Source organism: Aythya ferina, assembly GCF_964211825.1.
Source record: "Aythya ferina genome assembly, chromosome: Z".
Classification (NCBI taxonomy): Eukaryota; Metazoa; Chordata; class Aves; order Anseriformes; family Anatidae; genus Aythya; species Aythya ferina.
The window spans coordinates 75204305-75216754 of record NC_140299.1 but is presented as its reverse complement, the minus strand read 5'-3'; the positions used below and the strand labels follow the sequence as shown (position 1 = coordinate 75216754).

Here is a 12450-nt window from a genome sequence, read left to right as displayed (position 1 = left end):
GTGACGTATCTCTAAGTCACACTGAGTGTAAACACTCCTGCTTGACCCACACATCTATTTTCCCTCCACCATTGACGCTCGTAAGACACCTCCCCACCGCTTCATGAGGAGCACAGTAGTGCTCAGAGCTGCCAGTAAACATGGTCCTTACAAAGACACAAATGGCATCAGCGGTCATGTTTCATTCTGTTAGGGCAATAGTAACACATCCCTGCACTATGTAGGCTGTCCTCCTTTGCTTACCCTCAGGTCTGCTTGCTGAAGCTGGCGTGGTGATTTCTCAGCACAGCTAAGGCCAGTCTGACAAGTGGTAAAGATTTTTAGAATATATGAAATTGAGTATGTACAGAAGGTCTGCTCTGTGAGAGTGTGAGATTCCTGCAGGAGGCTGTGTAAACAGTTCTTCTGACTTCATTTACCCACATACAATATTGCCATCAGAACTGCATTATTCTCACAGGTTACTGAATGTTTCATTGGTATTGTAAGCAAGCTTCTAGCACAAAGGAGTGTGATTTAGATGCTACAGGGAAGAAAATACAGTTTTATGATGACTTTTCATTCTTCCAGCACTTTTCCTTTCTCCTTTAAATTGTTCTCATGGGATTCTCCAGAAATCCCAGCTGTGTTTTGCAAAATATATTTTTCAAGTTTCTCGCCAAGTGTCTCAGTCAATTTAAAAACAAATAGCTAATACAAACTGACTTTCTTTTCAGTTCATGAGTTGTTAACCCTCCCATGCACAATGAATGGAAGAAGTAGAAAAATAAGTTACTGTATAACAGACTCCAGTAATTACTCAGCAAATACAATAAATTATTGTATGTGGGGAAATTAAGTGTACTTCATCTTGTTTCCAGTGAGTATTTTACAAGCGTAGGTGATAGAAGCATGCAGCAGAATATAAATGTGATACAACTGCCTTTTGCAGTATGTGTGTTTCCATCAAAGTTGGATTTTTTTCCTCCTCCTCTTCTTTTGATTGATTTAAACTGATGGGTTGTGAAGCAGGATTCTGAAATCACTGGTGCCTCATCAAAGCAGAAAAAAAAAAGAGGCATGAGAAACATCTATGAAAATGCACATTGAAATCTCATGTTCCTGTTTGAGTTACTGAAGACCCAGCTACTTCAGGGGGGTGAGACCTCAAGCTTCTCTAGAAACCCATTAGCTTTGACAAACTCCAAGCAGGCACTGAAGTTAGCTCAGATGAATCTGTATGTAGAGGACATTAGGCATGAGATTCAGATATGTTGAGACTTGTACAAAATCTGTCCTCAGAGAGGATTAGGAATGAGGTTCAGTTTTGCAATTGTGCAGAGCTCAACGCTAGTTTTAAAATCAGTGTGCGTCTTGAAACTGAAATAGTGGACTTGGCTTGGCAGTCAGTGTCTCATGGATATTTGCTGTTTTTACCCCGTGAATTCAGCAAACTCTTTATCATCGACAAGAGACATTCACTTTTTTGAGCAAAGAACCAGCCCTTCACTTAGGAGAGTGTAACAAAGAGAAAATGAAAATCAAAGGAAGGGCATATCTTAAAGACTATTTAAACAACAAGATTAAATGGATTGAAGAGATGTGGTAACACAACCACCCTATCTTATCGCGAATAAAAGTGACACCATTTAAAAAAGAAAAGAAGAAACCTTACTCTAAATACAAAGAATGGCCAAATCCATGAATGACTTTAAACCAAGATCTTGCCCATACAAACCTGTTGGTTGGCAACAAGCAGCATACCTTTACATTCTTCCAGGTCCTTAGATCCCTAGAGGATGTGTTAAATCAATGATTAGCACATCTGTGCACATGGATCTGCCTTGGAGCTGATTCTAGTTGTGGTTAAGATATGAGGATAACGCAGCATGAAGCTTTCAGAAAAATGGATCAAAATACTATCTTATACATGTAAGCCCATTGTGTTCCCACTCTGCTGCCTGTGGCCACCCCTCTCCAACTAATTATATCCTCATGCACTTGTGTATGATTTTCAATATAATTAGAAAGATGGCAGCTACAAAAGACAAACCAGACATTGTAACAGGATGGCTTGCACCTGGCACTAGCAAAGCTCTACACTTTGCAAATAAAAGCATGTGCACCCACCTAGGGAAGGGAAGTTACTCTGTATTTCAAGAGGATGGACAGACTATAATATTTAGGAAAAAAGATCATGTAGCACAACAAAGATTACCACATGCATACCACGGCTACCCTCCATTCCCCACAGCAGTGGAATTGCCCATGAGTATTTCAGGTAATCAAGGGAAAGACAAGCGGAGAAACCTAAATTTACACTCTTCATTCAGGACTTAACATGAGAGGGCCAGGGAGAGATCCAGGCAGTGATCCTAAGGAGCTCTGACTGCTAACAACACAGGAAGGGTGTTTAGCTCTATTTTGGCAATGCATAGGTAGGGTACAGACTGCCAAAAGAACAGATATCCCCAAAAAACGGAGGAATGGGTGAATGCTGACATCCAATCTAACAAACAAATGATTGCTCAGAGTATCTACTGATTATCACCTCTGTTTTTCATCCCTAGTTTATGTCATCGAGTAGGCACTAGTGGTAACGTGACTTTAACAAAAGCATGGGATCTTCAGAATCAGTGCATGCATAGCAACAACAGTGCCACTCAGACTGCTATCTCAGCTGCTGCCATGCAAGCATTTCTGAAAAGCACCGCTGAAGAGCAAGTTTTCACCCTGGATATGCAAAAAACAGCAAATGGTGCCTAAATAGGTATGAGTAAGGGAAACATAAGTTAGTTGCAACACCAATTTCACACAGTAGTAGCAATAAATACATTGGTCTTTCAGTTTATATTTATGCCCTATCCAAGTATCTACCTATTAAAAACACCAAAAGTTATGGATGTTCCCTAGAGAACTGGGTTTTCAGATGTGATGTCTGCACATTATCTTTTCTATCTGTGACCAGCTAATTTTTATTTATTCTTTTTTTTTTTTTTTTTTTTTTTAATTCACTCAGCAGCCCAAGAAATCATGGCCCATGAATAGTACCACTGTAAATCTGCAGAACTCAGTCTGACATCAAGACAGGGTATCAGAAAATACTGGATTTCCTCCAAAGCTTAAAAATTCAAAGCAGAGCATCACAGACCCCCATTTAGACCCACAACAGACATTATGTGGCAACTTCTGGAGAATAAGCTCTGGGCTGCCAGTAAAGTTAACAGAGCAAATCTGAATCTGATTAATTCAAATGGGATTTTCACCCAGAAAAGAATAGCTATAAACAAGCAAGGGACCGAAAACAAGCAAAGGCTTCAACATAAAGATTTTTTACCATGCCTTGTAGTGGCAGAACAAGAGGCCACGGTTTTAAACTGAAACAAGGTGGATCTTGACTGGATATAAAGCTGGACAATTGCTGAAGGATTCAAAGTCAGGTTGGACAGGGCTTTGTACAACCTGAGCTAGTGAAAGATTTTCGTGCTTGGGGCAACTGGATTACACGATCTTTAAAACTGTTCTCTCCAACCCAAGCCATTCTATGAATCTGTGATTTAAGCAATAGTAAGTAAGGGTGTTTTCACTTCCTATGGAACAACCATTTGATTTTCAGCCACTCAGATCACACAGACGATTTCAGTAAGCTTGTTTGAAAACATACACAGGACTGACCATGTATCACAGACTTCTTTGGCAGAAACCAGAAGAAAGAGAAGAAAGAGGCCAACAAAGGCTTCTGTCATTGGAACCAACTTTGTTTGACCTTCATTTTCAGCAGTGAAGGGGAAAAATAATCTCAGCAATGAAGGGGAAAAATAATCTCAAAGGCATATTTTTTGGGAGATCTTAGGAAAATGAAAAGAAATATTTCTTTGTTTTCCCACAGAAAGAGCAATAGAAGCCTTTAGAAGTGTTTTGTATTTTCTACCCCTTTTTAAAAGTTAAACTATATCTGGACTTTTGCTGATATACCTACTGATATACCTATTTAGCTAAGATTCCATCAGGAATTTCAGATCCTTTATGAATGAGTCACCAACTTCAAAAAGTTATTCTTTTGGTACCAATTCAACCAGCACAAGATGTTGTTGGAGTATTTTCTGTAGACAAGCATTAGTGGATTAATTAAAAAAAAAACAAACAAAACTAACAACAACAACAACAAAAACTCTTTTGTGCATTAATGATATGTAGCTGTTTTTCATTAGGTCAGCTTAAACACCTTGAATGCCAAGTTCTATGATTAAATGACAATCCCACAATGAAATCTCAATCAAAATGATATTCAGAATAGATCCAGTTGAACAGAATTGGACAAACACATTTCTTCCATGCTGTTGTATTATCTGCAGAGCAGTGGCTGCAGACAGTATTAAGAGGAAAATTAGAGCACTATGAAGTGGGCTAATCAGTTCAACTTGCTATCTGATGAAATAACAATTACAGAAATGTTTTTAGATTAAAAAAAAAAAAAAAAACCTTCAAAGCAACAAAGTGTATCCAGACTTCTACCATTGAACAATGAGGAAAAGAAAAGTAAGAAAAGAAATGAAAAAAAATTACATGATTATCAAAACTGTCAGAGAAAATGAAGATATAATATTAAAAGAACAAAATAAAACTGGCAGCTAGGATCCAACTGATAATCCAAAAATCTCCTTCTTCTGCTGCTGAGCTTTCTCAATTCAGTGAAAATACATCCAATTACTACAAGAGGCCCACCAAAAGGTTCTGTAACTGAGCAGAGGTTGTTGCACACATAAGGAATTACGGGTACAGCTCCCCACCAGTTCTTTCTCTCCTCTGCTGTCTCATGAAGCAGAAAGAAAAAACATGGTCTTTGGTGTTTTTAACCTGTTTCAATGCACACAATAACAATGGGCACAATTTTTGCCCAGTTAAGTAAGTACATTATGAAACAAGCTCACATCCACCACCAAAGGAGAAACAGCACCGATTATCATTCTGATTTAAAAAAATGTGGTTTAGCAGGTTTTTCATCATCACTGTTTTTCCACCCAGGATGGGCATAGCGTACTACTGAAACATGCCATGAAAGCTGAAAAGGAGAGGAAGGAATATAAGTAAATAAAGGGAGGTAGTAGGAATTTGTTGTCATGGCTCCCAGTACTTGACAGATCCCCAGCTGATGTAAATTTTGTCCTTTTCTTCCCGGGTCAAATCTCCTAATCAGGTTCTTGTCCTGTACAGTACCTTCGAACTTATCTACAGATAAATGCAGAAAAGGTGCAGGCTTTCAGAGCTCACTCTTTTCTATTTTTAGAAATAGCCAAAAATATCACACATGAAAGGAATGGAATGACTTTAAAGAAAGAGGGAGCTCCACAGGAATGTCCTCTGACTAAACTGAACCTTCAAGTTCAGCCTCTGGCTTAGAAGTAACCCATCCTGGAGTAACTCCCATGGGAGCATCTATCCCAGCACAAGCACAAGAGCACGTTGTACAAACCTTAAAATGCTAGAAACAAACAAACAAACAAGCAGACAAGCAGCCTTCCTTTTGCCCAGGTAGAAACACAGGCAGAAATCTGAGCTTGGAGCCATGAATGCCTCCTTTTCCTCACCGTACACCTCACTTCCAGCAGGGACAACGCAGCCTGAAGTCCCTGCTCTGCCCCTTGGGGCTTCACCCATCCACTCCCAGCAAGCCTGCGATGCGCACGTTATGCTGCTATGCTTACCAATATATTTCTTAAAAACTCACCCGGAGGCACCACGAGAACTATTGTATAACCTCACACGCCAGCTATCAAACCTCGCCTCGCCACCTGCAAGCTTTAAACGACACCCAACCCAAGCCCCGCCACCTTTTCCCTTTTGCACCATTCAGGTTTTCCACACACTCAGAAAGACTCGGGACCGGGTTTCCCCAAACACCGCGGCATTTTCACATCGCAGCGCCGCAGCCTATTTTCCCGCATCCAAGTCAACACGGCAGCACGCAGCTTTACCCTCAAACTACCCAACACACAACTCCGTCGCTCTGCGGGAGAGGGGACGTAGTAGCGGCGACATGGCGCGACACGGTGCGATATGGCGCGATATGGTGCCCGCCTGCGCTCACAACCCGACGGCTCCCCGGGGACGAGATGCGGGGCTCCGACCCCCCTCCGGGAGTGACCCCCCGTATTGTGCCCAAGGGGGGCAGCGGGGCCGGGGGGGATGCGGGAGTCCCGGGGGACCCCAGCCGGTGACCAGCGGGGGGGAAGGGGGGAAGCAGGGGAAACCTCCCTTCCCAGCGGGGAGGATACGGGGTGGTGGGTCCCCCCTCCCGGCAGGGGGGTTTCTGAGGGGAACCGACGGCAGGACAAGGGCAAGGGGAAGCCCGGAGACCTGCTGCTGGAATCGCGCCTCTCCATAAAGCACCCGCGGTCCGCAACGGCGCCTTCTGCGAGCACGCTCCTGGCCCCGAGCCCGTTACACCTCCTCCTCCTCTTCCTCCTTCTCCTCCTCCTCCTTCTCCTCCCTCCTTCTCCTCCGTTCGCCATGTGGACACCACCAAGCACCGGCCCCGCAGCGCTCCCCTTAACGCTCTCCGGGCACCCCCCGCTCCTCCACCTCTCCGCTGCTTTTGGCGCACGTAAGTGAATCACAGGTGCGGAAAAATAATAATAATAAATAATAATAATAAAAACCACCAAGAAACCCGCAACCTCCCGCGCCGAACCCCTCATCGCCTCGCAGACAGCAGCGGGAGTCCTCATCCTCCCGGCTCCCACCGCCGAAACGCGGCTCCCCCGATCCCGCCTTGGTCCCCTCCGGTCCCCCTCGGTCCCCTCCCGGTCCCCCCGACCCCCACGGCCCCGCTCACCCCGCGGTGCGGTGCGGAAGCTCCGCTACGGGCTGCGGTGTCCATGCGGGCGGGCGGGCAGCGCCCGCAAGCCGGGCATCGTGGTCCGCCCCTGCCTCCTCTGCGCCGCTGGAGAGGGGCGGGGGACACACACACACGCACGGGGTTGTCTTCCCTATAAATATTTATTTATTTATTTATTTATTTATTTTTCTTCTTCTTGCACCACTCCTCCTGGCCTGCTTTATTTATTTATTTATCCGTTTATTTATTTATTTTAATGATGCCAAGAGGATAATCGGCGCAGCTCCTTCCCTGTCGCCCGCCTCCCCACCTCTGCCTCCCCGTGCTCCGGAGCCGGGGAGGAGGAGGGAGGGGAAAGGGGCCGGCTGCGGAGGGGCGGGCAGAGGGGAGGGCAGGGAGCGAGGGCTCCCCCCCCTCCCCAGCTCCCCCTTTCCCAGCCGTGGGTCCCGGCGCCCTCTTTTGTGCCGGATCCGCTCGTCCTCCGGCGTTCCCTGGTCCCACAGGGTCGCAGGAGGGTGGGGAAGGGGCGAAGGGGAGACAAAACGCCCCCCATCGCAGGGGCGGAAATTCCTACTTCCCATTTGCAGCTGGCGGCCAGAGGCTGGACGTGGCCTGGCTATTCCTCCCCTAGCCCCAGCTGCTGGGAGCTTACAGCTCCACTGTCTTCATCCAACATTACCGTAGGCTGGACTGCCCCCCCCCCCCCCCCCCCCAAAAAAAAAAAAAAAGGAAGGGGGGAGAAAAAGGATGGGCACAGGGAGCAAAGCAAACAGACAGGGGGCTGGGATCTGGGTGACCTGTAACTGTGGGTGCCCCTGAGCTCCAGAGGTGCTTGGGTTAGGCAGCAGGCACAGCATAGAGCATGGCCTCAAAAGACATGGCCATGGCAGGAGGCTGGGATCCAGGACCTGATTCAGGCTCTGGCATCGGTGTTGTGCCTTGGGCCCCTACACCTCACCTGCAGGTGCCAGGCAGTGGGCAGGATGGCTGAGCATCACTGCTGCACACCCTTAGAGGTCACACTCCAAAAATGTGCATTTCCCTCACCTGAGCAGCCTTGCTCTCATGCTGAAGCTGCTGGGCCAGTCTGAATTACTGGAACCGAAAATAACCTTTTCTCAGCAAACTATCACTAATGAGGCTCAGTGAGGACACAAACAGTGGCTCGCATCTTCTCCATGTTAAACTCCAGTTTGACACCAAGTCACAGATGTGTTATAATAAGTGAGAATGTTACCACCCCAACCGCTCGTACGTGAGCCAAATTCCTAATTGGCAGGCCAAAGATGAGGCAACCCAGTAGTTATTCTACTGAAAATGAGCACAGAGTCTCAGCTTCCCACAAGTGTGTGAAGTCCTCCTGCCAATATGGTTTAACAGAAAACTGGGGGAAACAAAAAAAAAAAAACAAAAAAAAAAAAAAAAAAAAAAAACAACAACAACAACAACAAAAAAGCATCCAGAAGCTGTAGTAAATCAAGAAAACAAAATTTGTATCTGTGGAGAAATGGAGCTTCATAGCTTCATTTCTCAGTTACCAAGGTATCTGCAGAAGCCTTTCTGGATGCTTCTTTGTCCCCTCACCTCACAGAGAGGGAGCACAGTGTCACAGGACTGTGACTTGCCCAAGATCACTAGAAGCCCTACACTGGGCTAGAAGCCTGCATGCACAAAGACACATTGACCGAGACTAGCAGTATAAAGTTGCCTGCTCAGGGCTGAGAAGTGTTAATTTTTTGTCTGCTGCAATGCAGAGAAAAACATTATTTGTGCATCTAGAGCCTTTTTCCCTTGTAAGAGTTCAGGATCACAGACACAGCCTGATGAACATATCTCAGTCGAGGTATTCCTGCTTGTTTAAGCAGTGTGACAGCATGGGAAGCATTCACCTGATCACACCCAAACACCGACACCCAACAGATTTATCAAAGTTAAAGTGAAGAACAACTGCTTGGAAACTAAACATGAAACTCTCCAATTTGCAGTTTGACATCACTGCAGTTTCACCTTTTCTTTCACTTCTAGTCATGAAAGAATGGCATTTACAGACCTTGGCTGGATGTGAGAGGGGGCAGAGGGAAACCAAAACAATAAGATGCCTTTCTGCTGTTTTCCCACTTTGCGCCACCAGCAAGCCCTGTGGAAAAAGAGCAGAAAGATGGGATTTTTCTCCTGTTTTTTGGTGCTTGGCTTTCTGACCAGCTTGGCATTTCAGGAAAGCTCAGCAGGGCATGAGGTTGTCCTTCCTAGTGTGGGAGTTGTGTGGTTTGAATGGAGCTACAGCAGCAGCAGCAATGGCTATTTTTAGCCTAAAGTTGGCCAAGCAGTTCCAGAAAGCATATTAACAGGAGAAACATTTGAGAACAAAGCAAGTAAACAAAAGTGAAAACAAACTGAGAAACGTAAACAATAATGATCTTTTACCAGAGGTACTTACTGAATGACAAAAATGTAGAAAACTGCATGCTGCATCTCAGGCAACATGACTCAACACCACAAAAAAAAAAAAAAAAAACACAAACAAAGGCAACATTTCAACAGTACCTGTTGCATTTAGGACAATTAGAGCATCTTCTTTTAGCACTGTACATCTGGACTAGGATTTTTAGATATGCCTGATTCAACAGATCTCATTAAATATGCATATTCCAGATAAAGCATACCCGACCTGGTAGTTTAAATAGACATTAATCACCTTCCTAGGCACATCTGTGTTTTGAATGAAAGCATAGCTGGTACCCAAAAGGTACTGAGATTCACTGACAACTGCCTCCCTAATTTGCTTGGAGAATAGCTGCCCACCTTTGCTAGTGAAATCATGTGGGCAAGGTGCTGCTCTCTATGTGCTACTCTCTAAAGTAGGCAGGAGAAAGATATAAGGATATATATTATAGAAGAAAGATTCATTTTTTACTGCTAAAAGCAACAAATTTTAGTTTCAGATCAATGGTAATTCAGTGGGGGCATGGATATCTGTCAGTTTCTTCATCTGGTATTGGATTTGGAGGAATCGATTGCAATAATTCAGCAGTCTGTAAATCTTCACGGAAGAATGAATGCAACAACATTCACCACAGCCAATTCAGGTACTTCCCTTAGCAGTTTTTTTTTACCGGTATTAGCTACCTAGCAGCAGTTTCTTCTCTTTCCAGAAGAAATCCTAAAAGGGTATCTCATGCTCTGACTCATCTCCAGGCGTGAATAATTCCATTGAAGCCCGTTGCAGCACACATTCAAAATTGTTTGCTTGCATGAGTGTTTGGCTAGATCCAATCCAGAAATTTGGAACAATTTGTGTTACCACCAGCCATTAAGAGCTTGTGTAGTGCAGTGTATAGGCTGGAACCAGTTTGCTCTTCACACAGGGGAACATCACAGCGAAGCTCCATGTTCTGATATCTCTATCAGGAAAGAGATGCTACTGAAGTCCTATATTCATACATTATTCTGTCATGTCTTGTAGCAAGGTGATCATGACAACAAAAGTATTCACTACTTTTAACATGCTTTCACTTGCAGCTAATTTCATGAGTGGATTTCCTCAAAAAGAAGGATTAGCACTTGCTGCTTTGTCCCTCTCATTCTTAAACACCTCATTGTTGACCCCATCTCACTTTTTTTCCACGCCATTAATAAAAAGTTTCAAATTAAGTAACCTCAGAGTTTAGTGCATAAGAATTCAGCATAAGGCCTCACTAGTAACATCTTTTAAAAGATTTACCCCAATACTTTCTTCAGCATGCAAAAGGGTAGACTTTCAGCAGACATTTTTTATTCTTCTATTGACCAGAACATCCGCATTTGATTCATGCACCCACCTATCTCTGCACAGAGCAAGATGACAACAATCGTACACACAGAACAAGCTGCATCTGTAGGATTTATGTGTAAAGCATGGAGATGAAGTATTTGCAAACAATACTGCATAAATAACTTTAGGATTTATTTGGGGATTTTGTTTAAGCTAAGTATCTTCTACCTAAGAATATTGCATTTATTTAACTATCTTTGATGAAATGACGTTACACAGCCCTCTACACTAGCAAGAGATTTGACCATACCATTTATTATGGTGTCAGAAGCTTTTCATTGAAAATTCAGTGCATTTGTCTATGTCAGTCTTAATAGTCTCAATACCAGGGCAACTTTTGTGGTATTACTATCTGTTACAATCTAGATTAACACATCTTCTTGAGATCACAGATTGAAGACTCAACTTCTCTAAATCTGAGAGGCCTCAATAAGCAGTCATTTTATCGAAGGATTTTCTGGTGGGGCAGAAAATGAACTGTCCTGACCACACAGCATGCACTGTAGAGGTGCCATAAGTCCATCTTCACAGCAGTCAACCTGAGACACCATCCACCTCAGATGTGCTGAGCTGCGCTGTGGCCAAAGTAAGCCCCTTGCTTGAGTATAATCATGAGTGATGCACCAGAGCATCGGAGTCCTGCAATAAGTCAGGACTGATTTGCACTGGTTGTTGTCTCACCAACAGTCCCTTGGCCACTGAGGTATAAGGTGCTGTGCAGACAGAAGGCCTGGGGAGGAAGAGAAAGCAGCAAAGAGGTGTCAAGGATTTCCTATCTCTCTTTGCAGACTATACACTGCATGGCTAATTAGTCACAGGAAAACGTACCATCTGTGTACCCAACGTAAGATAGCAGTATTCCACTTCAGTTTCAGAGGAAACAAGTTTCATAAACAATCCCAGTACTTGAGTCTCTTGTGGATGAAAGATATTTTTGTCCACAGGGAAATATGATAGAAATTGCTATTTCTTATTACACACTAAAGACAAAGTCCAGTTTCCTATCCAACAACAGAGGATTCAAGTGTAAAGCTCGCACAAGTTAAAGCCCATGGAGAAGGAGTAAATGGATTTTTAACATCTTACATTGCTACTTACAGGTACAAAAATCTTTCAGCTGCCAACAACACAGAAGTCTTCACTGTGGAAGAAGACTGACAGGGAAGGGCAACAAAACAACCTGGAAGGAGGGTTGTGAATGCAGCGAGCAACCTGCCTTGCAACACTGCCACCAAAATTATTCATTCTTCAGGGAGTGGGGAACCATTTCTCTGCTTTGCAACAGCAGATTGATGCTTTCTAACAAAAACACCTCTATACACAGACATACACACACACACAAGGCTGTTGATAGGAGGTGATACAACTAAGATCGCGAAAATCACCTCCTAGCTTTACATATGTTGTGATAACAAATCACATTTACATAATGAAGTGTACTGGCAGTCAAGCCCATGCTAAGTGGGTGTAAGCAGGTAGCATGTCTCAGCCATAACTCAGAAGGCTGTCTTTGACACACGGGGGAGTTGCATGTACCACATGTTCTGTTTGTTGTTTGTTTGTTTGTTTGTTTTGTTTATTTTTCTGGCATCTCTCTACTGAGAAGAGAGAAGATTCCCTCTCCATATTGTTAACAGCAAGTTCCTAATTACTGTAGAACAAGAGCTGAGCAAACCAGAATTTGCACCTGAGCAAGAGGTGCTGTGTATTTTTTTTTTTTCTTGTATATGCATAAGATCAGCACACCAGACAAACAATCCACAGAGAACAATACTCATACCACAGCCCAGTTCTCTAAATTGCCCTTTATCTGTTGGCTTAA

At 43.9% G+C, this 12450-nt stretch overlaps 1 protein-coding gene and 1 long non-coding RNA gene across 4 annotated transcripts in view; one reads left to right on the top strand and one right to left on the bottom strand.

Moving 5' to 3' along the window:
• The window catches only part of PLPPR1 (phospholipid phosphatase related 1), a 131478-nt gene extending 124359 nt beyond the window's left edge, over positions 1 to 7119 (bottom strand). The window contains exon 1 of one of the 2 annotated variants that reach the window (XM_084504532.1): positions 6815 to 7119. The gene's annotated coding sequence lies outside the window, so the exon portion shown is untranslated. Of the gene's footprint in view, positions 1 to 6336; positions 6359 to 6814 lie in introns of those variants that run through there. The other variant, XM_084504533.1, reaches the window with a different exon arrangement.
• LOC311427269 lies at positions 6478 to 12207 on the top strand. Of its 2 annotated transcripts, none has more exons than XR_014687270.1 (3): positions 6478 to 6598; positions 9754 to 9903; positions 11729 to 12207. It is a non-coding gene; the product is annotated as an uncharacterized lncRNA (long non-coding RNA). The 2 variants fall into 2 exon arrangements; XR_014687271.1 differs by having other exon boundaries at positions 6480 to 6583.
• The last annotated feature ends 243 nt before the right edge of the window (positions 12208 to 12450 follow it).